We start from the raw sequence: 24,543 nt of genomic DNA on the forward strand, positions 1-24,543 counted from the left end.
TTAACTTTTTTTGGGGTTCAATGGACTTGTTTTTTGTTTATCTGAGAGCGAAAGAGAATCTGAACTGTACCCTGAGATTGGCTCACAGACACGTGGAAATACACAGCACGGTGGTTTCCTACTTGGTAGAAAATTAATTGAAATAGTCATTTGACGTATGGTCTAGAGTACAAGTTTAGATTTCTTTATGTTGAAAATAGAATAATGGTTTCTTCACCTTCTTAAAATTATAATGTATTTTCTACTTAGTAGATACACAATTCTTACTTGTGTTAACAAAAAGAAGGATTCTTTTCATCATTCAGTGAATACATCTGACTTGCTTTAGAGCACTGTTCTCTTCCTTCACAATGATTTGTGATTAAAAAATAAAAAGAATCATTTTTGGAAGCTGGTTCATTTGCATGTCTTTGCCTTTCATATGTTAAAGGAGTGAATAATTGCTTGAGGACATAAACACATTCTAGTTCTTGACATTTGATGATGCTTCTGGATCTATTTGTCTATTGGTCTCTATCTTGAATATTGTTTCCTTTATCTGACTTTTCTAAACCAGGGAATTGTTTGCTAATTCAGATACACAGGTGCCAGAGGCTGCTCTGGGTAAAGCTGTGTTAATTCCAGAAGTAAATTAGCCTTTACTAAATTCAAACTAGAAGCTTTTACTTTGGAGGAAATGAGTTAATCATTGAATAAATCACTCTTGTAGAAATAAAGCCTATTCTATCTTGGAAATAAATTTCAATTCCTGTCTCTTGTACACTCATCATTCAGGTGTATGTACACCTAATTCAGGTGTAGAGTGGGAAAAGTAGGGTGATGAGGAACTCAGATAGTTGCTGCTCTGATAGCATAGGTGTATCTTGTAGTTAGGACAAATACATATAAAACAAAGGAATTTTGTATTGAAATACAATAGGGTTTCTCAAGTTGGATAATTTCTTGTTATAGGGTCTGCCCAGTGCTTTACAAGAAGTTTAGCAGCATCCCTAAACATCTAGTTTTACTAGATGCCAATAGCATACCCTCCCTAGTCATGACAATCAAAATTGTCTTCAGACATTGCTGCTTGTCTGCAGGAGGGCAAAACCACTGCTGGTTGAGAACCACTGATTCAGAGTATAATGCTAGTAGCAAAGGAATACGGTAGAAGCTCCTGGTGCCCAGCTGAGGAGCTGTGTGGGGAGGGCTGTGAGGCTCTGCAAATGGTTGCTAATCTTCATTGTTGAGGGAATGACCTTTTGCACATGTATGTACTATGTTTTGTAAATATTTATAGATTCTATTTTTGGAAAAAACTATAAATATATTTATTGAACTCGAAGTAGCTTTGGGTTATTTTTTATTTTATCATTCAGAAGATCCTAAAAGTACACGTGGTTATATTTAAGTGCCTGATCTGGTTTTGAGTGTGGTGTCTGGAGTCAGAATACCCAGCACTCACCACTTAATTGGGCTTCCCTGGTGGCTCAGATGGTAAAGAATCTGCCTACAATGTGCAAGACCCAGGTTCAGTGCCTGGGTCAGGAAGATCTCCTGGAGAAGGAAATGACAACCCACTCTAGTATTCTTGCCTGGACAATTCCATGAACAGAGGAACTTGGCAGGCTACAGTCCATGGGGTTGCATGGACTGAGCGACTAACAGACCACTTAATTAGCTGTATGACTTTGGTTAAGTGTCTTGTCCTTTCTTTGTCTCCATGTTCCCATCTATAAAATAGAAATACTATTTGCACTTCACTTAATATATCATTTTGAGGATTAAATGAGATATTGCCTATGTGGTTTCCAGTATAGTGAGTGATGCAAACAGCTGACTCATTGGAAAAGTCCATGATGCTAGGAAAGATGGAGGGCAGAAGGAGAAGAGGGCGCAAGAGGATGAGATGGCTGGATGGCATCACTGATGCAATGGACGTGAACTTGGGCAAACTTTGAGAGATGGTGAGGGACAGAGAGGTCTGGCGTGCTACGGTCCATGAGGTCACAAAGAGTCGGACATGACTGGGGGACTGCACAGCAACACATAGGGATGCTAAATTGTGATCATAAATACATAATCTATTTATAAATAAATATAAATAAAATATAAATACATTTAATAAATGGCATCTATTATTATTTCTTTATAGAGTATGCAATTTTTGGCCCTGAAATTTTGGAAACTATTAGTTTACATTTTAAATGCTATCAGATGAGAATGGAGTGGGGCAGGGGGACAGAGAGGAGAGCCTCCTTGGAAAGATTTCATAGAAGAGATTGAATTGAGAGAGATGGATGGGTTGTGAATCTATATTTGTATATCACTCAATATCTATTTCCTTAGGCCTTGAGGGTGTAGGAGACAAGAAAGAAGGCCCAAGGGTTTCCACCTTTTGGAGACCAAATGAAAATGACCATGGTGGACAGACTCTAAGGTGGCCTCCATGACTCTTGCCTCCTAGATTCATGCCCTAATGTGATCCTCTACCTTTAAATGAAGAGGAAAGGGGGAGGACCTGTGCTTTACTCTAGCCAGTAAAGTACAGCAAAGGTGATGGTATGCATGTGATTATGTCACATAAGATGGTGATGCTTGTGTTTCAAGGAGACACTCCTTGCTAGATTTAAAGAAGAAAGTTGTCATATTGTCCATGCCTATGGACAGGGCTTTGTGATTAGGAGCCTAGGGTGGATATCAATCAACAATGAACTGAATGCTCCCAACAGTCACATCAGCTAGGAAATGGAGTCTTCCCCAGTTGAGCTTCAGAGAAGAACCCAGCCCTGGCTGACACATTGATTGCAGCCTTGCAGAGGAACCAACTTAAATACACTTGGACCCCTGACCCACAGAAACTGTGAGACAAATATGTTTCTTGAAGCTACTAAATGTGTATGATATTGTTATGTAGCAATAGATAACTCAGTGAGTATGATATAGAGGCCACAGATGACTAGAAGCTCTCACCAGACAAAGACACTTTAAATTCAGTATGTCCAAGTCAGAACTTGTCATCTTCCCCCCAGTTTTATCCCGTGTTCCTTTCTTAGGGAATGTTGCCAATATCCCAGCCTCACCCTAACCGAATCACACACTTTGAGGTCACCCATGACTCTTCCTAACCCCTGTCCAAATTGGTCCCCAATTCCTACTGATTATCTCCCCCAAGTGTCTCTTGACTCCGTTCCCTCCTTTTCATTCCCCAATCTCAACCGTGTTTTAGGTTTCCATATTTCCAGCCTGGACAACAGTAGTAGTCTCTTGACTTACCTCCTCTTCTTCAATCTAAACCTCTGTCCAGTCTTATCTACAATTTTCTCAAGGTTTTTATTTTTTAACGCCAATCTGGACATGTAATTCCCCTAATAATGAACATTGAATGGCTTTTCGTTTTCTTCGGGATAAAATGGAAAGATCTCTCCATGGCCTGTGAAGTCCTATCCCTGACAACCTCTCCAACCCTTCACTTCTTTCCTTGGCTATCCCTCCCTTCAGGAATCACATGTCACTTTTGAGCAACCTTCCTCGACTGTTGCTCCCCTAGGCGGAGTTCCTAGAATTCCTTGGATATACTCTACTAAGGGTAGAATCAATTAACTTGTTTCTTGCCTGAAATTTTCCAGCAGATTGTGAGCTTTTTAAAGGCAGGGACTATGTCTGACTCCCCACAGTATCTTCAGCTGCTGTTGGTGAGTCAGGCTGGTAGTCAGGATGTGGTGAAGTTTGTTGCATGCATGCATGGGTACATGAATGAATGAATGAATGAATATGCCAGAGCTCTGACTGTGCACTAGTTCTCAGGTACTTTGGCACCTCTTCTAACAAACGTCCCCAAAATAGTTCTGCTTTTCTGAGTGTGAACCTCCTTCCTCTTCACATCTGTCACTTTAAGTGTGATTCTGCAAAATTTGGAAGAGAACACATAATGAGCTGCCTAATTTTCTGGATTGTTAGTTTTATTTTCTTTCTGTCTCTCTCTGTCTCTGAATCTCTCTTTCTTTTCTTTTAAGTGATGATGTATTGCATCATTATCCTGGGTAAACTTTTTAGGAATTTGGTCCATAAATGAAATTTTGTTGCAAAGAGAGCTGTTTCCTTTGCTTATCTTACTGCAAGTTATGTTATTTCAAATATTAAAGGAAAGAAAAAGAAATAATACAAAATGTCTGTTATTTTACATCCTCTAGTTCTGCTTTATCTTCCTTCCCAGTATTCCATCAGTTGTTTTGACAAGGGCAGTTGTTTGGCCTGTCAGAATAGCTCCTGGTTTTATCTATCTCTGGGGATGTTTTTTCTCTCCCCTTTTAGACCAAATGCTTTAAATAATAGTGTTTTCCTCGGCTGTACAATGAGAATAACAGTACCTACATTATAGAATTGTACTATGGAAAGACACATGTACTCATTAATTAGAGGCAGAGAGTGTAGACCTGGGCCAGGTGCTGTGCTAGAGTAACATGGTCCCTCCTAGAGCAGTGGTAGATGCAGAGTCAGGGGCGTGGTGGGTACCTCGCACACTAAGTAGTATCATCATTTTTCTTTTCTCTCTTCCTCTCTCCTTTTCCTCCCCAGGACAGGCTTTGGAACCAGGCAGACCTGGAATTTGATTCTAGGTATGCCCTTTCCTCACCAAGTAACCTTGGCTTTAACTCTCCACGCCTATAACTTTATCTATAAAATGGACATAATACCCAGGTCACAGGGTAGTTGAAAGCGTTGGATAAAATAAAGCAGGTGAAGCGCTAGGCTTGGAGCCTAAAACAAACCTCAGGTGCGACTCTAACTAGCTGTGAGAATCATGTTATTTTGCCCCTCTAGGCTGTTTCATTGGAGAAGGCAATGGCACCCCACTCCAGTACTCTTGCCTGGAAAATCCCATGGACGGAGGGGCCTGGTGGGCTGCAGTCCATGGGGTCGCTAAGAGTCGGACAGGACTGAGCGACTTCACTTTCACTTTTCACTTTCATGCATTGGAGAAGGAAATGGCAACCCACTCCAGTGTTCTTGCCTGGAGAATCCCAGGGACAGGGGAGCCTGGTGGGCTGCCGTCCATGGGGTCGCACAGAGTCGGACACGACTGAAGCGACTTAGCAACAGCAGGCTGTTTCATGTTGGTTCTTTTCCTGTTGATCTGAGCATGTTGCCTGTTTCTGCCTTCTCTTTTACCTGTCTCCAGTCTCTTCTGGCCTTTCAACCAGTAACACTGTCTTTTTAAGGCCCACTTTGAGTGATGGGCTCACGCACTCCTCTTCATTTCTTTGACACGTCTCCCTTTGTCTTCAACATTGAGTACCTTCACCATGTGCCCTGGCATTTCACTATATATATATATATATATATATATATATACATACATACATATAGCCCTTTTTTGTCCCCAAGTGCCTTTGATTTGTCTCCATGTAGAAATTTCCAAATAGAAATTTCATCAGTAAACTTTGAAAATCAAACAGGCTATTTAGAATTTTGTGTCAAAAAAGTAAGTGGACTGAAGAAACAGGAGATCTCCAAGGAGTCTTTAGGACATGGCCTTTTTGCCAACCACATGAACTCCGGAGGCATCTTAGGGCTCTTCTCTGGATCTAGGAGAGTAAGGTTTTAGATTTTAGGTAGGCTTGTTCTTATGGTAGTTGACAGTAAACACTTATGGAGGTGGAAAAAACAAGTTGGCTGCAGGAAATTGTAATGGTTTCCTTCTGTAGGTATAACTCACAGGGACATGTTGGAATAAAGAATAAGGAATTAACTCCTTCTTACCCCCTGCCCTCCCCCGCCTCCCCCCCGGCCCAGCCACTATCAGCATTACTGATGTTGCTTGGTCCCCCAGCAGGTGAATTTCACATTGGTCTGTGCTATTAGACTTTATAGGCAGCAGGCATCATACTGCTTTGGAGTTTGCTTTGAGGATGGTAAAGTGTGGTTGGGAAATGCAGCTAAGCTTTTAAAAGGGCATGATTTTTTAGTTCACATCTGATAATTATAGAGCCATCGTGTCTTTCTCTTGCAGACTGGGTAATTGTACATGGGGGGTTTGAGAGGTAAGTGGGTGTGTGCCCTTATGTATACCCGAGTGGACGGCTTATTCAAATGATGCCTTCTTCATTTCAGAGCCTTAGGTGTTGTTGAGATGAGCAGATGGTAATTTACCACCGGATCAAGCCCTAATTTCATTGTCACCATTTTGGCATGTGTATACCAGGCCTACTCTATTTGTGTCATGTAGAACTCTAGAACAAGCTGTTCTGTAAATATTACTTAAAAAATAATGTAGCACTACCACCTTCTAAAATAAACTTCGAAAGTGTTGTTTTAGAGAGCTGTTTTATTCTGTTAATTTCTTTAAGTTGAATCCCAGATTTTCTGAGGGTTTAAGTTACCAGAAGATACTACTTGTTATCTTTGTTGCTTGCTTTCTTTCATTTTGGTGATAACTCTGAAAGTAACAGGGAAAAGAATCCTATTTTTGGTTTGCTGTAATAACTCAGAGCTCTGTATATAACTATTAAAAATAGTTTTAATCATCAAATGTTTGACAAAAATGGAATATACCTAATGCATCTGGGGCTAGCATAGTGCAGTGGTAGCAAACAGGGCATGCAGGCAGGATTAGGCAAGTTTCATTTAATCTGCACAGAATGGTAAAGAGCCAGCATTAAAAAAATTCAGAGCTTTCTCATAAAAAGTCTTGAAAGGTATATACTTTGTAGTTCCCACTGACCCCACAGCTTCCAGTTGTCCCTGACTTTGAGGCTGAATGTAGTTTCAAAACTGCACATACACAGTGATGAGGTTGGAGTCCTGGAGTTCTTATGTGTGGCCACCGAGAATCCTTTGTCCCTCCTTCCCATGGTGGGCACTTCAGTTTGTACCTCTGACACGAGGAAAGGAGCCCGAGTGCCTCAGTTCTGTCACTTTCTGAGACTCGTTCTTTTTGGCAGACTGGTTCTTGGGATTTTGTGATGGGCAATTTGGAGGAAAGGAATTGGGGAGGAAGACAAAAGAGACCAGAGGAGAAGCTAAGGGTGGAAAGAATTTCAGGGTGAGAGGAGACTCTCGAGAAGTCAGGAATGGGAGCAGCTGTAGTATTTGAGAGCAGCAGATGGGATTATAAGGAAAGTTCAGAATTGTGTGTCTACTTCATAGTGCTTAAGAAACAAAATTGAAGATTAGAGTTATTTTGAAATTGCTGAACTGTGTTTGTATCAGGGTTGAGTCAGGAGACAGAAACTACACTAAATATTTTAACAGAGAGAATTTAATACAAAAAAATATCAACCAGATTTTGAAGAACTGAAAAGACAAGAAGAAGACACTGAGGCATCTTGGAGTAGCAACTGCAGGAGGTATTTGCCATTCTTGGGGTTGGGATCATTAAAATTTGGAAGCTTGGTGGAGGGGCCCTGTGGGACCAAACTCCCATCTTCAAGATAAGGGCCGGTGCTGAGGCCTCTGAGCTAAGAAGAAGGAAGCTGAGGGCCTGGTACCCAGACCTCTGAGAGATGGTACTGCCTTGTTGGTGTTATGGAGTCTACGAGCTCAGGTGAGGGGTGGAGGGCTGGGACCTGGACCTGAGGAGGAGGCAGGGTAGAACGGTGGTCAATGAGGAACACAGTGGTTCCAGAAGGACTGCTAACTAGATTCAGTCAGCAGCCAGCACAGAAAGGAAGTGCAGCTTCTGGAGTTACGAAACAGGGCTAGGCCAGCCACAGGAACAGGAAGCCAATAGGTAATAGACAGGAAGGAGCAACTCACACCTCCCTCTTCCAGCATGTAGGTTCCATCTAGTGCACTCTATGGGCATAGCCTAAGAGACAGCAGCTAACAAAGTGGAAGCATAGCTCACAAAGCCCCAGCCCTGCTGCTAAGTCGCTTCAGTCGTGTCCGACTCTGTGTGACCCCATAGACGGCAGCCCACCAGGCTCCCCCGTCCCTGGGATTCTCCAGGCAAGAACACTGGAGTGGGTTGCCATTTCCTTCTCCAGTGCAGGAAAGTGAAAAGTCAAAGTGAAGTCGCTCAGTCGTATCTGACTCTTAGCCCTAGCATCACAGAAATGGTATGGAAAGACGGGTTTGGAGGTGAGAGGTAGCAGCTTAAAAACGGGCTCAGTTTTTAAGTATAAAACTTTGAGACTGGACTGTGGAGGGCTTTAGAAGTGCTGCACAAAAATCCATGGTTCCAGCTTTATAAATGTAATTTAAGAGAGTTTGTTCTTGTAGTCTCCAGATTTGCATCTTGTACAATACTTACTAATTTCCAAATTAGTGATTTTTTTTTGGGGGGGGGGACATGCCATGAGGCATGTGAGATCCTAGTTCCCTGACCAGTGATTGAACCTGTGACCCCTGTAGTGGAAGTGCAAAGTCCTAAGCACTGGACCATCAAGGAAGTCCCTAATTACGTATTTACTCATAATATACTTCTATGTAGTATTGTTATTAATTAAGTTTGTCCTGTAGTGAAGAAGTTTGCAAACTGTAGCTTGTGGGCCAAATATGGCTAGCTGGCTGTTTTTATAAGTCAGATTTTATTGGAATACAGCCATGCCCATTTGGTTAGCAAAAAAATGTGCAGACTTCTTCTCTAGTATAAATTTCTATTATAAATCTCTAGTATAAATTTTAGTTCTGATTTAAAATAGAAGTCCGTGACACATAGGGCTTCCCAGGTGGTGCTAGTGTAAAGACCCTGCCTGCCAGTGCAGGAGACGTAAGAGGCACAGGTTTGATCCCTGGGTCTGGAAGAGCCCCTCACGGAGGGCATGGTAACTCACTCCAGTATTCGTGCTGGTGAATCCCATGGACAGAGGAGCCTGGTGGGCTCTGGTCCATAGGGTCACGAAGAGTTGGGCACAACTGAAGCAACTTAGCACGCATGACACACAAGTTTAGAAAAATAACTGACACTACAAAAACCAGACACACAGGATAGATTTTTATGTTAAAAAAAAAATGAAGGCATTGTGCAAGTGTGAGTGAGTGCCACCAAAATTTACCTTGGCTTTCTGAGAGAATGGACAAACATGCATGATTTTTTGGACCTGCTGATAAAATTGAGATATTGCCATCTTTCTTGAACAGATAATTGCTGCTTGAACAGAGTCTATCCAAATAAGACATTCCACTAGAGGCATCTTCTGAAAGAATGTTGAGTTTGAAGTCAGACCCCTGGAGACCTGGTGCCACCGTATTCATGCTGCTCTGTAACTGTGGGTGAACCAGTTAACCTTGGAAATTCATTTTCACATAGATGCCCTGAGAACTAGAATTTTCACATTTATTCTTGTAGCTCCTTGGTCAGTGTCTCCCACCCTGATACTTTTCCTGAGCCCCAGCCTGCATATAGGATGGCCTTCTAGACAGCATACTTGTCTCCCTGGTGCTTCAGACCCAATGTGTCCCTGATGGACATGACTGATGACCACAGATATCTAGTGCTCCTCTATTACTGGACTATTTTGGGCCACATCAGGACATTTGAAACTTCTCTTCCCTTTTGAAGTTAGGCACAGTCATATGTCTACTTCCAACAGATAGATTGTGACTGGAAGTGATGTGTCCTGTTTCTGGGCTTAAGTACTTAATTGTCAGGGTATGAATCTTTAGCACACTTTTTTCCTGCTCTTGCATCAAGCAGTATTCCAGACGGCAGGGTATCCATCAGTCTGTGCCCCAGAAGGAGGTCTGTTGAAGCACAATAGACATGTAGCATAAATGAGAATTTTGTCCTTATTATTTCAATCACTGATATTTGGGGGTTGTCAGTTTCTATAGTTTATTTTAATCTGGCCCAATCATTACAGTGTTCAGCCGAAGCTTATCTTCCTTTTCCTGTCTGCTGCTTCTGTTCCTGACGTCACAGGATGGCACAACTCTAAATTTACTTGCCAGAAACCTGGAAATCACATTTTTACATTCTATCTTTTCTTGCTATCATTATCCAGTCAGTTTTCAGGTCCCTTACCTTCTATTTCCTTAATACCATTTGTAGTATACCTCTCTGTTGATTCCCAGCAGTATTGTCTTATTTCAGGATGTATAACCTCTCAGCCGGACTATTGTTTTTTAACTACTCACTCTTTTTTAAATCTTATTCCAGTCTACCCGCATTTCATATACATAGGAATCCTAAATTGGATCATGTCCCTTCGATTTTCAGAAATCTTCATGGATTCTGTGCCAGCCCGAGAGAGGGCAGACTCCCCAGCATGACAGGCAAGCGTAGCACAGCCTTCCCAGTCTCCTCGTGTACCCTCTGTGTGTTCTGTCCTCACCGACCTCCCTGTAATGTCCTCTGCCTGGAAAAACCTTCCTTCAATCTGCCTGTCCATCTCTCTTTAAGTCCTTTAAGTTTTAGCTTAAGAGTTACTTCCTCTATAAGCCCTTTCTGAATTTCCCAGATGCACTTAGATGTTTCTTTCTTAATGTTCTCTTTGTTCTTTGTACACACTTCTTTATATAGACTAACACATTAAATACAATTGCTTGCATGCCTGGTTCTCTTTACTAGATGGTCACTTTCTTGAGGGTAGTTTCTGAACTTTGATTTCTCTTTGGTGCAAGTAATTCACAGAATATCTAGCACTTGAATAATTGTAATTGTTGATGAATGATTTACTTTAAGGAATAATTATTTCTATGAAATAAATATAGGGCAAAATAATTTAAGTTGAATAACAAACATTACTAAGCTACCATTATTATTCTTTTTTTAGGGGAGGATAGCATGTACTTTAAGAATCGAAGACCTTATTTTTCAACACTGGCTTAGGTGACCAAAATACTTTTTAATCAATATTAGTGAAAAGTCATTATTATTTTTTTTTATTGTCATGATCTTATGAAAGGATGAGGAATGTTAATGTTGGCCAGTATCAGTTTTTAAAATGTTCTAGTTAGCAAGTAGAAGTTTAAAAAATACTGACACAGACATGGAGATCACACTGTAGTCTCTAAAAATATTGTTAGCAAATTCAAAAAGGGCAGCTCTTTTATAGGCATAGTGGATCTTTTTTATTTAAAATGTTACACTAAATTCTATTCCATAGATATTTTTAGTAACATAAGAAGCCAAAATGAAATGGAGAAAATGTTTCAGAGACCTCAAAAATATTTATATCCTGTGGCCCAGTGATTCTTCTTCTGGGGTAATATCCTTTTGGGTGGTTTTGGCCTTTCTTTGGGGTGAGGAGTAAATCTCCAAATAATAAAGAGAGCCAGGCTTTGAAAGCTATATGAGGTCACTTTCTTTCTCCCCTTGACCTGGCGCAAGGTACAGGCAAGTGATTCATGGCTCCCAGTTTCCCAGAAGCCACTTAGAGCCTCCAAACTTGGTGACTTATGCTGTTTGCCCTACTGTGTCAGTATTCCTAAGTGTGGGCGTGCGTGTGGGGAGTAGGTTCTCTAAGACAGCAGAAGTCTTAGTACTCTGATGCCCCTTTACTGCTCTCACACACTCTCACATAAAAGTTCACTGCAGAACCTTCCAGCTGAGCTCTCTGCTACTTTCTAGACAGTTTTCTTCATGTTCTCTTTCTCTCCCCAAACCTGTAGTCTTCCTTTTTGTATAAATGCCACGTTGTTTTTGAACTAGATAACTCTTCCTCACCTCTTCAGTCCCCCAGTACCATTTTCTCTTTCACCACACAAATGATTGTTTGCACAAACCAGTCATTTCCATTTTCCTGTCTCAGTTGAATTAGAGCACCTGTGTTTTACTTTCATAGCCTCTACTGCTTTTTCTGGGCAATGTTTAGCTAGATGGTTGTTCTTCTACCTAGACTGTGAGCTCAACAAGGGTTGGGCTATACCTCTTTTTCTCAGTGTTGTGTCTCCAGGCGGTGGTGGTGCTGGTGGTTTAATTGTCAAATTATGTCCAACTTGTTTGCAACCTCATGGACTATAGTGCACAGGCTCCTCTGTCCATGGGATTTCTCAGGCAAAAATACTGGAGTGGGTTGCCATAAATAGATATTCAATAAAAGCTACTGATGAATAATTGAATAAAACACATGAAAGGCATACCTATATTCAGGCTTCATTGATTTTAGAGAAAGTTAAGCTGGATCCTTGTTGTGTGGCCTGGTGCTGTTAGTGGCCTTGAGGAGAATGCATGGGCACTTTGGCTGGTATGTGTGCTTTTCATCAACACATCCCATGAGGATTTTATTGACCCAATCGTTGAAGGTGTGTTGTACATCTTTACACCTTTGTACATCTTTGTACATGTCTGTAATAGTCACAGTGCTTAGAACTGGGAGTACATGTCTCTATCCTTGAAACATCTAACAGATGAGTAAAATGTAAAATGTAATAACCTTTGACACATAGTAGGCACTCAGCACTGTTGAATGAATGACTCACTATCACAAGGGCACCATGGAATCAACTGATGTTCCATTAGTGAAAATGCTCCAATCCCAATTTCTTATTTACTTGGGGTTAATGATGTGAAGGAGTGGCTTGATAACAGAGAGAAATCAACTAAGGAAATAATTTAAATTATTTTAATAATAAACACATTGTGCATTGGTGTAAGGTTCATCTTTTATTGAAGAATGATGTTTTTCCCCTACCACTTCTTAAGATTTTGGTGTGCAGGGGCCGAGGTGGAGGAGTGGAGCTGGGAGAAGCTCCTGGCTCTTCCTTTAGAGTGATGGTGCAGGCATTTATTGGAAGCAGGCATTAGGGCATTTGGTTACAGTAATTGTGAGCTTTGTGCTCAACAGACCATATGAAGGCATGTTGCCGTCTGGCTCCCTCAGTGTGCTAATCAGGGGGGGTGAGGAAGAAGAGGAGGAGGAGGGAAGGGCTTTTGGCCCAAATGTTGGAGGCCTGATTGTGTTCAAAGACTCAAGTGGCCAGCTTAACCCAGGTTATTAAACATTCTGCAAGACCCTGGGTCTTCTCCTTATGTTTGTTTTCTTTTTTTTTTTTTTCTTCTTGCCACTTTATCCAGGAGATATGAGCAATGAAATGATATTTATTTTGCAAATGTAGAAAGATATTTTGTTTAATGTGGTATTTGAAATATCCATTTGCCTCTCTCTGTCTATTTACTCTGACAAGTCCTTGTATCACAGGCATAGCTGAGTTAGGAGCTGGGGATCATGCATTGTATTCTTCGGGGGAAAAGAATGTTAAATTTCAACAGATAAGATTATTGAAATAAGTAATCCTTTCTTCGTTGTTATTGGAGTCTTCACTCTTGCATTTGAATGTAAACAACAGAATGTGCAAAGCTAACAAGGACAAGACTCTGTAAAAGAAGAGAATTTGTTATTAAAAAACCACTTTACAATAAGAAGGAGAGCTCTTCCAGCAGCAAAGAATCCTCCTGCAATGCAGGAGATATAGGAGATGTGGGATTGATCCTTGGGTCAGGAAGATCCCCTGGAGAAGGAAATGGCAACTCACTCAAGTATTCTTGCCTGGGAAATCCCATGCTTAGAAGAGCCTGGCGGGCTATGGTCCATAGGGTCACAAAGAGTCGGAGATGATTAAAGCGATTGAGCCTTACAATAAGAAACAGTAATTTTGACAACTCTGTCTTGTGGCCTGAGGTTTACTGTTTACTTATTTACTGAAAATTTCTGGTACACTTTCTGGAAGCCAGACACTTTAGGTTTTCTATGAGCCTTTAGTCTTTTGGAGGGGAAAGTCAAGTTATCTAAAAATGAAAATTCTATAATTTGATAATTATCTATTAAATACTTATCATGTTACAGGCATTGGGGGCACAATAACTAACAGGACAAAGCCCCTTCCTTCAAGGAGTTTACAACCTAGTGGGGAAATGTTGGCCTTAGAATTTGTAACCAACAAAGCCTGTGGTGTGTATAGCTCAGCAGGCTGCATAAAGGAGGTGATTCCTTGGAACTTCTAACCAACAAAGCCTGTGTGTGTGTGTGGAGGGGTATGTGTGTGTATAGCTCAGCAGGCTGCATAAAGGAGGTGGTTCCTTAAAAACAAATCAGCATAAGTCTGTTGGAGGGAGAAAGAGCATGTATGAGGGGAGAAAGCTTGGTGTGGTCTGGCCTGGTAGTGCTTGTAAAGGTAGGGATGTGGTCAGCCTAGGACCTGAATGGGAACAGAGGCAAAGGGAATGGGATGATCAGGCAAAGACAGCTGAGGGGCTTGAACTTCACTGAAGTAAACACCCCCTTTATTAGAGAACTTAGTTTTCCTTTGTGAGCTAAGAGAGGATCCTCATGTGAGAGATCATTTCTTCATCCCATGGAAAATCTTTTCTCAGATTCTTACTGATTTTTTTCTTATTCCAGTCTATTCAGTTGTGTATTCTACTTTATTCTTCTTTCATCAATTAAGCATTGTTCTAATAAAGGTAGGATCTAGAATGCATGGATGAGTAATCACCCTGTCCTTGGCAGTACCTGGTACGTACCTCACAGAAGCCTCATGCTGGTTCTCCTCCAGGGTGTGAGTCCTTTGAGAGCAGGGGTGAGGGCCGCTTAACCTCTGTGTCATCATGGCAGTAAATGTGTGTTTTGAATGCTACAGAAGGGCACACTCAGGGATTTGTCATGGGTCCTTCTGAAGTTTGCATTTATGAAATATGATTTTAAAAGAAAACTTACACATGCTTACCACAGTAGCTGGCACATGGAAAATGTCTAATGAATGGCAATTTTCTATCTCTTTTAATCAAAGCTGCATCACTGCATCATGCTATATCCTTGTTAAATTCTTACAGGTTTTTGCATTGCTTGGTGAATTAAGAGAAGTGATATGCGCTTTGTTATTACATTATTGTATGAATTTGTTCTCCATTCTGTGATGCCAGTAAGAAACACTGTTGGTTTAAAAATCAGGGAAAGAAAGGGCTTGTTGCAGCATTTTAAAAATGATCTAGGATGTTTGAGGTAAAACGTCAGCCAGATTGCCCCACGCTGAGATTGCTTGGAAGACAGTTGTGTTCTGAGATGCTAGAGTAGTATATTCCTCAAGTGGAGAAAGAGGCAGCATGGTGGGGTCAGCACTGCAGGTTTGCAGAATGCAGTGTCACACGAGCAGGTTCTATGATCATTGTTAATGCAGTCACACCCCTGCCTCCTTTTGCCACCCTGCCTCTCCAGCCAGCTTGTGGGAGTGTCTGCTTTGGTGGATCACGCTGGCTACAGAGAGCACCTTTACAAAGCTCCCAGAATGCCTTGTCCTTGAGACCTCAGACTACTTGCATGTGGTCTGGGGGTGTGTGGTGCCTTGCTTAGGAAACATAAATAGGTGGACATGAAGTTTACCTTGTATTTTCAGGAATCACAAATATATAGAAACCAAGGACTTGCAATTAAGGATGTTTCTTTGGTAGAGCAATGTTCTGGAGGCTGAACAAATGACTCATGATTACTAACAGGCTTTGAGAAGCTTCTTGGGCATGCGCAGTGGGATGCTGCTTGATGAAAGGTAGCTTGGTGGTCTCAGAATGATGTTTATCTACCTTGTTCTTTTAGCTTTTCTTTGTTTTTTTTTTTTCCTTTGGTAAAAGGTTGGTGAACTCTTGACACAAGCCCTTCACAGATGGTCCCCCTTCTGTGTGGCGGGTGTTCTGTTCCTAACAGGTAGCTTCCTCTTTTCACGCTAACAGGAAACTGGCACTTTGAGGATATAAAGCTCTGTACAACATCTGCTTTTTCAAAATGGAAGGCTCGGCTCCCAGGGGCTCAGGCCCAGTGCACTGTTTTTAATTGGCAGAAACATCCCCTAACCCAACAGTGATGCATTGTGTCTATTCCCAGAATGACTTTCATTAGAGTTTCCGAGAGCTCTATCCTGGTGTGGACCAGTTCACTTTAGAACAGCCTTTGTAAGATGGAATAGAGTGGAGGGGGATAGAAAGGAGAAGGTCTCCAGGAATAGATCTCACTCTTTAAAAATAACCATGATACATTAAGTATTGATTGGAATTCTGTTTCAATTTTTAAATAACATTCAGGTCTTTAAAGATTTAAATCCACTCATCTAAACTCAACTAAATAAAGTTTAAAACAAAGGAAAGAATGATCAACTTCTGGGTACCATTCAGTGTGTTAAGTTAGTTTCAGAATTTTTCCCCCCTAGAAATGGGACATTTATTTTTAGGAGTTACATACTTTGGGTTTTTTTCTGTTGAAAACTGCACAGAAGTAGAACAGATCTATCTTGAGAGGAGGTCTGTCTACTTTAAGTTTTCTTGTAGGCGGCAATAGGTTTTAACTTTTGTATCATATAGAGAGAAGAGGCTAATATCTATAAATGTGGCTCATTCTTGGGGATAAGCTATAAAGGAAGCTATCTGTTGAGTATTTGGAACGTCTGCTTTATGATTGGAAAAAAAAAAATTCCCTTGGTTGTCTTCTGGGCATGAGTTTGGTGCCACCTTGTGGGCAGTTGTCAGACTATGCTGTTAAAAGAAAACTTGGCCCAAGGCAATTAATAATGCACAAAATATATGCTCTGTAAATTCAGAAAACTAAGATCATGGCATCTGGTCCCATCACTTCATGGCAAATAGATGGGGAAACAGTGGAAACAATGGCTGACTTTATTTTTCTGGGCTCCAAAATCACTGCAGATGGTGATTGCAGCCATGAAATTAAAAGACGCTTACTCCTTGGAAGGAAAGTTATGACCAACCTAGACTACATATTAAAAAGCAGAGACATTACTTTGCCAACAAAGGTCCGTCTGGTCAAGGCTATGGTTTTTCCAGTAGTCATATATGGATGTGAGAGTTGGACTGTGAAGAAGGCTGAGTGCCGAAGAATTGATGCTTTTGAACTGTGGTGTTGGAGAAGACTCTTGAGAGTCCCTTGGACTGCAAGGAGATCCAACCAGTCCATCCTAAAGGAAATCAGTCCAGGACTTGGAAGGACTGATGCTGAAGCTGAAACTCCAATACTTTGGCCACCTGATGTGAAGAGCTGACTCATTTGAAAAGACCCTGATGCTGGGAAAGATTGAGAGCAGGAGGAGAAGGGGGACGATAGAGGGTGAGACGGTTTGATGGCATCACTGACTCAATGGATATGAGTTTGGGTAGACTCCAGGAGTTGGTGATGGATAGGGAGGCCTGGCGTGTTTCGGTTCACGGGGTCGCAAAGAGTGACTGAACTGAACTGAAAAACTAGTTAGATTAAAAAAATCCTCAGACTTCAGTGATTCTCTCACTAGATTCATGCAGCTTCATCTTAGAGGCAATATTGCTACCTGATTTCAGGAAACATGTGATTCTTCTTCAGGGATTTTGATACCCTGCTATGGTACCAGTGTCTTATTATCTTAGAGAACACTGTTGGGGTATCTATGTTCTTTTTTCTAAGTCTTGCGTCTTCATAGTGTTTTAACATGGTTTTCATTCTTCATTTTGAGCTACATATTAGGTATCCAACAAAATATGTCTTCTTAATGCTAGTTAATACTGTCCATATTAGAGAAAAAGACAATGAAATAAAAATAAATTACCTCAAATATATTATCAGATATGGGCAGATATGAGAAATTCTTATTAATTGATTTTAAATAAAATTTGGATGCCATATTTATATATGTTTGCCACATGATAGAATTTATATACTTTTAATTAATAAGAGAACAAATAAAGTATGCTGTTTGATGCTATTTTGCCTAAGGATACCACTATTTCTAAAGCCCTGTGGCAGGTTCAGTGATGCTGGTGATGTGATTTTTGACTCACTGTAAAACACTTCTTACAGCAGCCCTCTGAGATATCTAGAACTGATCTCCTAGTTCCTAATTTTGCCTGTAGAGGAGATAGAGTAGGAAGCATGACTGGCTCACCCTGGGTTATAAGGCCTGATAGTGGTGCTGCTGCTGCTAAGTCGCTTCAGTCATGTCCGACTCTGTGCGACCCCATAGACAGCAGCCCACCAGGCTCTGCCATCCCTGGGATTCTCCAGGGAAGAACACTGGAGTGGGTTGCCATTTCCTCCTCCAATGCATGAAAGTGAAAAGTGAAAGTGAAGTCACTCAGTCGTGTCCGACTCTTCGAGACCCCATGGACTGCAGCCCACCAGGCTCCTCCGTCCATGGGATTTTCCAGGCAAGAGTACTGGAGTGGGGTGCCATTGCCTTCTCCACTGATAGTGGTGGGGCAGGACTAGAACCCAGCTCTCAGGACAGCTAATCTGCTGCTTCTGTCATTAGCTGATGCTGTCCCTATTGTTCACATCATAAGGTGACAAATGCAAGAAATGAACATGTCTGTGATGGTGGGAGTTTTAGAGAATCAGAGTGTTGGGCTACGGTGGGAGGAGCCTGGTGAGAGAGGGAGGGAGTAAGAAAGAGATTCCTGCTGGCAGATAGTGGACTTAGAAAACATCTTGTTATTTCTAAAAGGGAAATTGGACCCCATTGTTCCCATGATTAAAGCTTTTCAAAGGCTTTTCTGTCTAGATGACAAAGTCCAGAATCCTTTAAGTGGCTCTCAGCTCCTTTATGACAGCTTCCTGGGTTCTCCTGCCAACCACACGTCACTCCAGCAACACCAGAGTGCTTATTACCCTCCATTAATTCTTGTTCTTACCTTCCTCCCTTTGTTTGAACTGCCCCTCACCCATGTTGACTTGACCATCCTTTATCTTCCATTTTTCCTAAATGAATCCAAATTATTCTATTGGTCTCAATTCACAGCTGGCCTTCCCTGACCCTTCCCTCTCCTTCTCTATTCTGATTAAGGTTCACATTCCTATAGTGCTGTGCAGCTATCTGTTGGAATGTCTGTTTTCCTAATTAAACTGTGAAATCCTTAAGGGAAATTCTCGCATATTATTTACTTTTGTTATTAGAATTGAGCACAAGATGGGTCTATCTTTTCTTGGCATAGCTGGGAAGGACAGAATTGAGGCTAAGTTGCAGAAATCAGGGCACCAGAGGTAGAACTAGGGATTCAAGGCTTCCAGAGCCTTTTCTGCCTTTGCTGGCCTCTGCTCCTGTTGGCCTGAGGCACTCCTCTCAAGCCCTTGCCTTTTCTCTCTCCAGCCCTCAGCTGTCTTTGCTTCTTCTGTCAGCCATGTCTTGTCCCCTATGCTGACACTGTTTCCTCTGCCCAGCTGGAGAAAGTGGCTTCCAGAAAGTCCAGACTTACCCTTGTAGCTTGGCTGCCTCAGGGAGGAAAGTCTTTCTCTCCCCCAGAATCCCACAGAAGTTCATCCCTTTTGTTGAGAATAACCTTGTTTTTTTTAAATTTTGGGGACCATGTGCAATTTTATCATATAAAATACCGTCATTTCATTATTTATTTTCCCATTCTACTGTTGATGGACATTTGGGTTATTTCCAGTTTGGGGCTGTTATGAATGATATGTTACAGGAAGGGGTCCTAGCCCAGGTCCAAGAGCATACTCTGTCTAACACTTGGAAATAAACTCTCCAAGGAGACTCACGTGCTGAGAAAGCAAGAGATTTCTTTATGAATGGGCACCTGGGCAGAGAGCAGCAGTGTAAGCGAACCTGGGGAGACTGCTCTGCCACATGACTCACAGTCTTGGGGTTAGCTTCCCGGTTGTCTGTAGCCAATCATTCTGACTCAGGGTCCTTCCTGGTGGTGTGCACATTGCTCAGCCAAGATGCAGTCCAATGAGATGGATTCTGGGAGGTTGGTAGGACACATGAACTGGTGTCTTCTCTTTCCTTTTGCCGTGGTAGCTTGTTAGTTCTGCATTCCTTGACAGGACCTCCTGTTGTAACATACCTCATGCAAGTGGCTACTACTATCTTGCCCAGCCAGGGTGGGCAGTTTCAGTCAATGTTCCCCCTAATGATACTCCTATGAACTTTATTGTTCTTGTCTTTTGGTGGATATAGGATGTGCCTCAGTTGGATGTACACTTAAGAGTGGAAGTACCGCAGCAAGGGGTGGGTATATCTTCACCATTTTAGTCGGTATGCCAATTTTTCTGAACAGGTAACCAATTTACCAGCAGTGTTTTCTTTCCCTACCTCTTCTAATCCCCAGTTTTGGTGGCATTGCAGGAATCACATGGAGATAATAATTTTAACTGCCATTTATCAAGTGCTTATTCCATATGAGAAATACTTTATAAATAGTATATCAAATCATTCTCATAACAACCCTTAGGTACAAGTGAAATTGCTTTCTCCATTTTGCAGATGAGGGTCCAGAGGATTAGAGAGAGATTAGGTAACTTATTTAGAGTCACGTAACCAGTCTGTGATAGAGCTAGAACCCAAACCTGGGATCTGAGCTCCTTAACTCTATAACCTGAGCTCTTCTGTGCTGACAGGCTGGGGTTTACCTGGTAGCCAGAGTATGGGAACTGTGGTTTGGCACAGTAGACATGTGCCTTCCTGCTTGCAGATGTGGGGCATGCCTTTTGGCAGTCATTCTTTTAAAGAAAAAGCCTGTTTTTCAGGAGGAAAACACGTGGAAGAAAATACATGTATCTGGGAGCTTGAAGCACTTCTTAAGTCCCCTTTGGCTTATGCACTCACTATTAAGGCCAGGCTCAACTGGTCCTAGTATTGAGACTTTGCCTTAAGTATCTGTCTATCCAAATTTATTTTTCTCAAATTGTCCCTTGACCATACCTCCCATGCCCCTATTAAAATTCTGAAGATATAAAACAGTTCGTGTGTTTTTCTAGTAGGAGTTAGAGTAATAAAGATAGATGGGTTAGTATCTGGCTTTCTCTTTTTTATTGGTGATAAAATTGAAATCTTAAACATGTAGAGTAATAATGTCATATAAACATTTTCCAAGGTCTTCACACTACCCCTGTTGATCTGTTCTTCTTTTTCAGCCACATACCATAGAACCTTTCTTACTTGATGACTGGTACATCTCCATTCATTACCACACCCCTGATAACTGCCAATGGGATCTTTTAAAAAGACTCGGTCTGCTTATATTTCTTCTCATCAAGGCCCTGTGTGGTTTGGTCCCAGTCCCACACTACTCTCACCTTTTCTCTGTGTTCCACCCATACTACTTAATACTTTTCCATGTGCCAGATACTATTCTAAAAACTCCAATGTATAGAAATTATTATTCCTATTTTAAATAGGAAGCACAAAGAGGATACGTAAACTTACTCAGGGTCACCTGGTTAACAAATGTTGGGCAGAGCTAGAACTCAGACCCAGGTCCGTTGACTCTAGAGTCCACGCTCTTACCCACAGCACTGTGCCGTCTCTTTCCTAGATTCCTCAAGTACCTTTAATACACCTACTCCTCTCCTCAGGGATTTTGTACTTGGTGTTCTTTATCTGAGTTCTCTCCCCTCACTCTTCCTCATCTAATTAGCATCTCTTCCCCTTTAGAACCCAGCTTCAGTGAACTGTTTTAAATTGCTTAATCTTGTTTCATTTAAAAAAAATACTCAGTGCATTTTCACTACTTTAAAATTGTAAGCTCCATGAGGGTTGAGGCCCACCCACTCTGTTTATCCACAGGTATCCTATGCTTGGTGTACAGCTGTAAACTTTGTGTGTTTGTTCATTCAGCAAATGAATGAATGAATGAATGAATGGAAGGATGACTCACCAGAGTATAGAGGCAAAATTGTTTTTTATCCTCAGATATAGTTTTCAAGTAAGCCCTAACTTACGTGAACTCAACTTCTAATTGTTATTTAGATGGCATTTTGGTCTGTTGCCTGATGGATTTGGATTTTTAATATGTGTTTTTACTTCTCAGTGTACTTCCCTTCAGGCACTGCCTTCTGATTTACAAGGCTCCAATAGCTTAAGGTGTTTTGCCCATGGTTTTGCATTTTATCTTATGGCTTATGGGTCATTAATAATATTAGGCAAAATGTTCCAATCTATATACAGTGCACACTGGAGCTGCTGCCTATCAGAGTATCCCCTCAGTTTTTTTAATCATTAATGACAACAAAAATCATGATCTATTTTAGGGGAAATCATGGAAAAATTGTGCCTGACATGTATGTGTCCCATATGGGCTCTTTATGTGCTAACTGTAGAGAAGGTGGGACCTTGAGATGAAATGAGTTTTCAGTTGGTTCTTTAATTGTGAGCATCTTAAATAGTCTTACTAGCTGAATAGAGAATCTATTAGAAATCACATTTTAACTTAATGTGCTAGTATTAATGCTGCTGCTGCTAAGTTGCTTCAGTTGTGTGACCCCATAGTCGGCAGCCCACCAGGCTCCCCTGTCCCTGGGATTCTCCAGGGAAGAACACTGGAGTGGGTTGCCATTTCCTTCTCCAGTGCATGAAAGTGAAAAGTGAAAGTGAAGTCGCTCAGTCATGTCTGACTCTTAGTGACCCCATGCACTGCAGCCTACCAGGCTCCTCCATTCATGGGAGTTTCCAGGCAAGAGTACTGGAGTGGATTGCCATTGCCTTCTCCAGTATTAATGCTACCTTTCAATAAATATATATTTTTTATATCCCAATCCTATAAACTTTGCCTCACATTCAGATTTCTCATGAGAGATTTTTATTGTCAACTTTATCATCAGTATCTATCAGCTTGGCAACTTTTCAAGTGTTTTCAGCTATTTTAAGTAAGTAAGTTTATCAGGCATGGTTTTTATCTCTCAGAAACAAAGCAGTAGTTTTTTTCTATGTAATGTTTCTTAAGGATTCTGATGTAATATTTCATGTTTATAGCAAAGAAATCAGGACAGTTTTGGTTTTACACAGAGATACTGAAACCAAATCAGCTTAAGGAAAATGGAAATTTATTGTCTCACGATTTCTGGAAGGGACAGAACTGAGGCCAACTTGTAGGAATGAGGTCATCAAGGCTGGAAATGGGGTTTCCAGGCTTCTAGATTACTCTTTCATTGGTTTCTGCTCCTCTTGACCTGGGCATCTTTCTGCAGCCCTTGTCTTACCTCTGTTTATCTCACAGCTGTCCTTCCCTCTTCTTGTCAGTATCCTTTTGTCCTCCTGCAGACATGGCTTTCTAATATGACTTTTCATATGGAGAATGTGGCCCCCAAATGCTCTGAGCATTTGGCCTCTGTGGTGCTGTGGGGGGAAGTGCTTTTGTCCCTCAGTACCCCCATGTTGATTTTAGGAAAGACTTTGCCCCTACTTGGTTCATAACTCCACTTCTTGAACTGTCCTTGTGTCTGGTCAGGTGGCTGTGAATGACAGACAGCCTCACCTGAGTCAAGAGGAGGGAGCATGGGTTAGCCAAAGCAGAGGGGGACTGTTGCTAGAAGAAGGGGGATAAGAATATTTGAGGGAATAATGGAACCATGGCTGTCAGAGTTCACTGGATGGTTGCTCTCGAGAGTAAATAAACATTTATTTCTCTGTGTCAGGCACTTTGTGACACCTAGGGATTCAGAGACTAATGATCAGATTAGAAACAAGTTGTTGCTGTTCAGTCACTAAGTCCTGTCCGACTCTTTGCGATCCCATGGACTGCAGCACTCGAGGCTTCCCTGTCCTTCACTATCTCTTGGAGTACTCAAATTCATGTCCATTGAGTTGGTGATGCTATCTAACTATATCATCCTCTGTCGCCCTCTTCTCTTTTTGCCTTCAATCTTTCCCAGTATCAGGGTCTTTTCTAATGCGTCAGCTCTTTGTATCAGGTGGTTAAAGTATTGGAGCTTCAGCATCAGTCCTTCAGTGAATATTCAGGGTTGATTTCCTTTAGGATTGACTGGTTTGATTTCCTGGTTGTCCAAGGGACTCTCAAGAGGCTTCTCCAGTGCCACAGTTCAAAAGCATCAATCCTTTGGTGCTCAGCCTTCTTTATGGTCAAACTCACATCCGTATATGACTATTGGAAGAACCACAGCTTTGACTGTGTAGACCTTTGTTGACAAAGTGATGTTGCTGCTTTTTAATACACTGTTTCTAAGTTTGTCATAGTTTTTCTTCCAAGGAGCAAGCATCTTTTAATTTCATGGCTGCAATCACCATGCACAGTGATGAAAAGCCTAAGAAAATAAAATCTGTCACTGCTTCCACTTTTTCCTCATCTATTTGCCATGAAGTGATGTGACTGGATGCCTTGATGTTAGTTTTTTAAATGCTGAGTTTTAAGCCAGCTTTTTCATGGTTCTAAATTACAGTCAAAGGGAGTAGTCTAAATGTAAGGAAAAGCTTCCTGGGAATGACTGGAGTTATAATTTGGAATGTGTATAATCTTATTCTAAAGCTGAAACTCCAGTACTTTGGCCGCCTCATGTGAAGAGTTGACTCATTGGAAAAGACTCTGATGCTGGGAGGGATTGGGGGCAGGAGGAGAAGGGGACGACAGAGGATGAGTTGGCTGGATGGCATCACTGACTCGATGGACGTGAGTCTGAGTGAACTCCCGGAGTTGGTGATGGACAGGGAGGCCTGGCGTGCTGCGATTCATGGGGTCGCAAAGAGTCGGACACGACTGAGGGACTGATCTGATCTGATCTGATCTGATAATCTTATTCTTTGTAATTTTATGTTTTGTTGTGTTTTAATGAATTGTCACTTCTCTGGGATGATTTGACTAGTGTAGATGTCATAAATCAATTTCCCTTAGGGTGAACATAGATTCTGAAATTCATTCATTGAAAAAATTATCTTTTCTTCTTCTGATGGAAAATACACGTTCAT

The 24,543-nt window shown here is 41.5% G+C and overlaps 1 protein-coding gene across 10 annotated transcripts in view; it reads left to right on the plus strand.

Moving 5' to 3' along the window:
* ERC2 (ELKS/RAB6-interacting/CAST family member 2) overlaps positions 1 to 24,543 on the plus strand; it is a 993,593-nt gene that overhangs the window by 119,401 nt on the left and 849,649 nt on the right. The window lies entirely within an intron of this gene.

The sequence above is a fragment of the Bos javanicus genome, chromosome 22 (genome assembly GCF_032452875.1).
Source record: "Bos javanicus breed banteng chromosome 22, ARS-OSU_banteng_1.0, whole genome shotgun sequence".
NCBI lineage: Eukaryota > Metazoa > Chordata > Mammalia > Artiodactyla > Bovidae > Bos > Bos javanicus.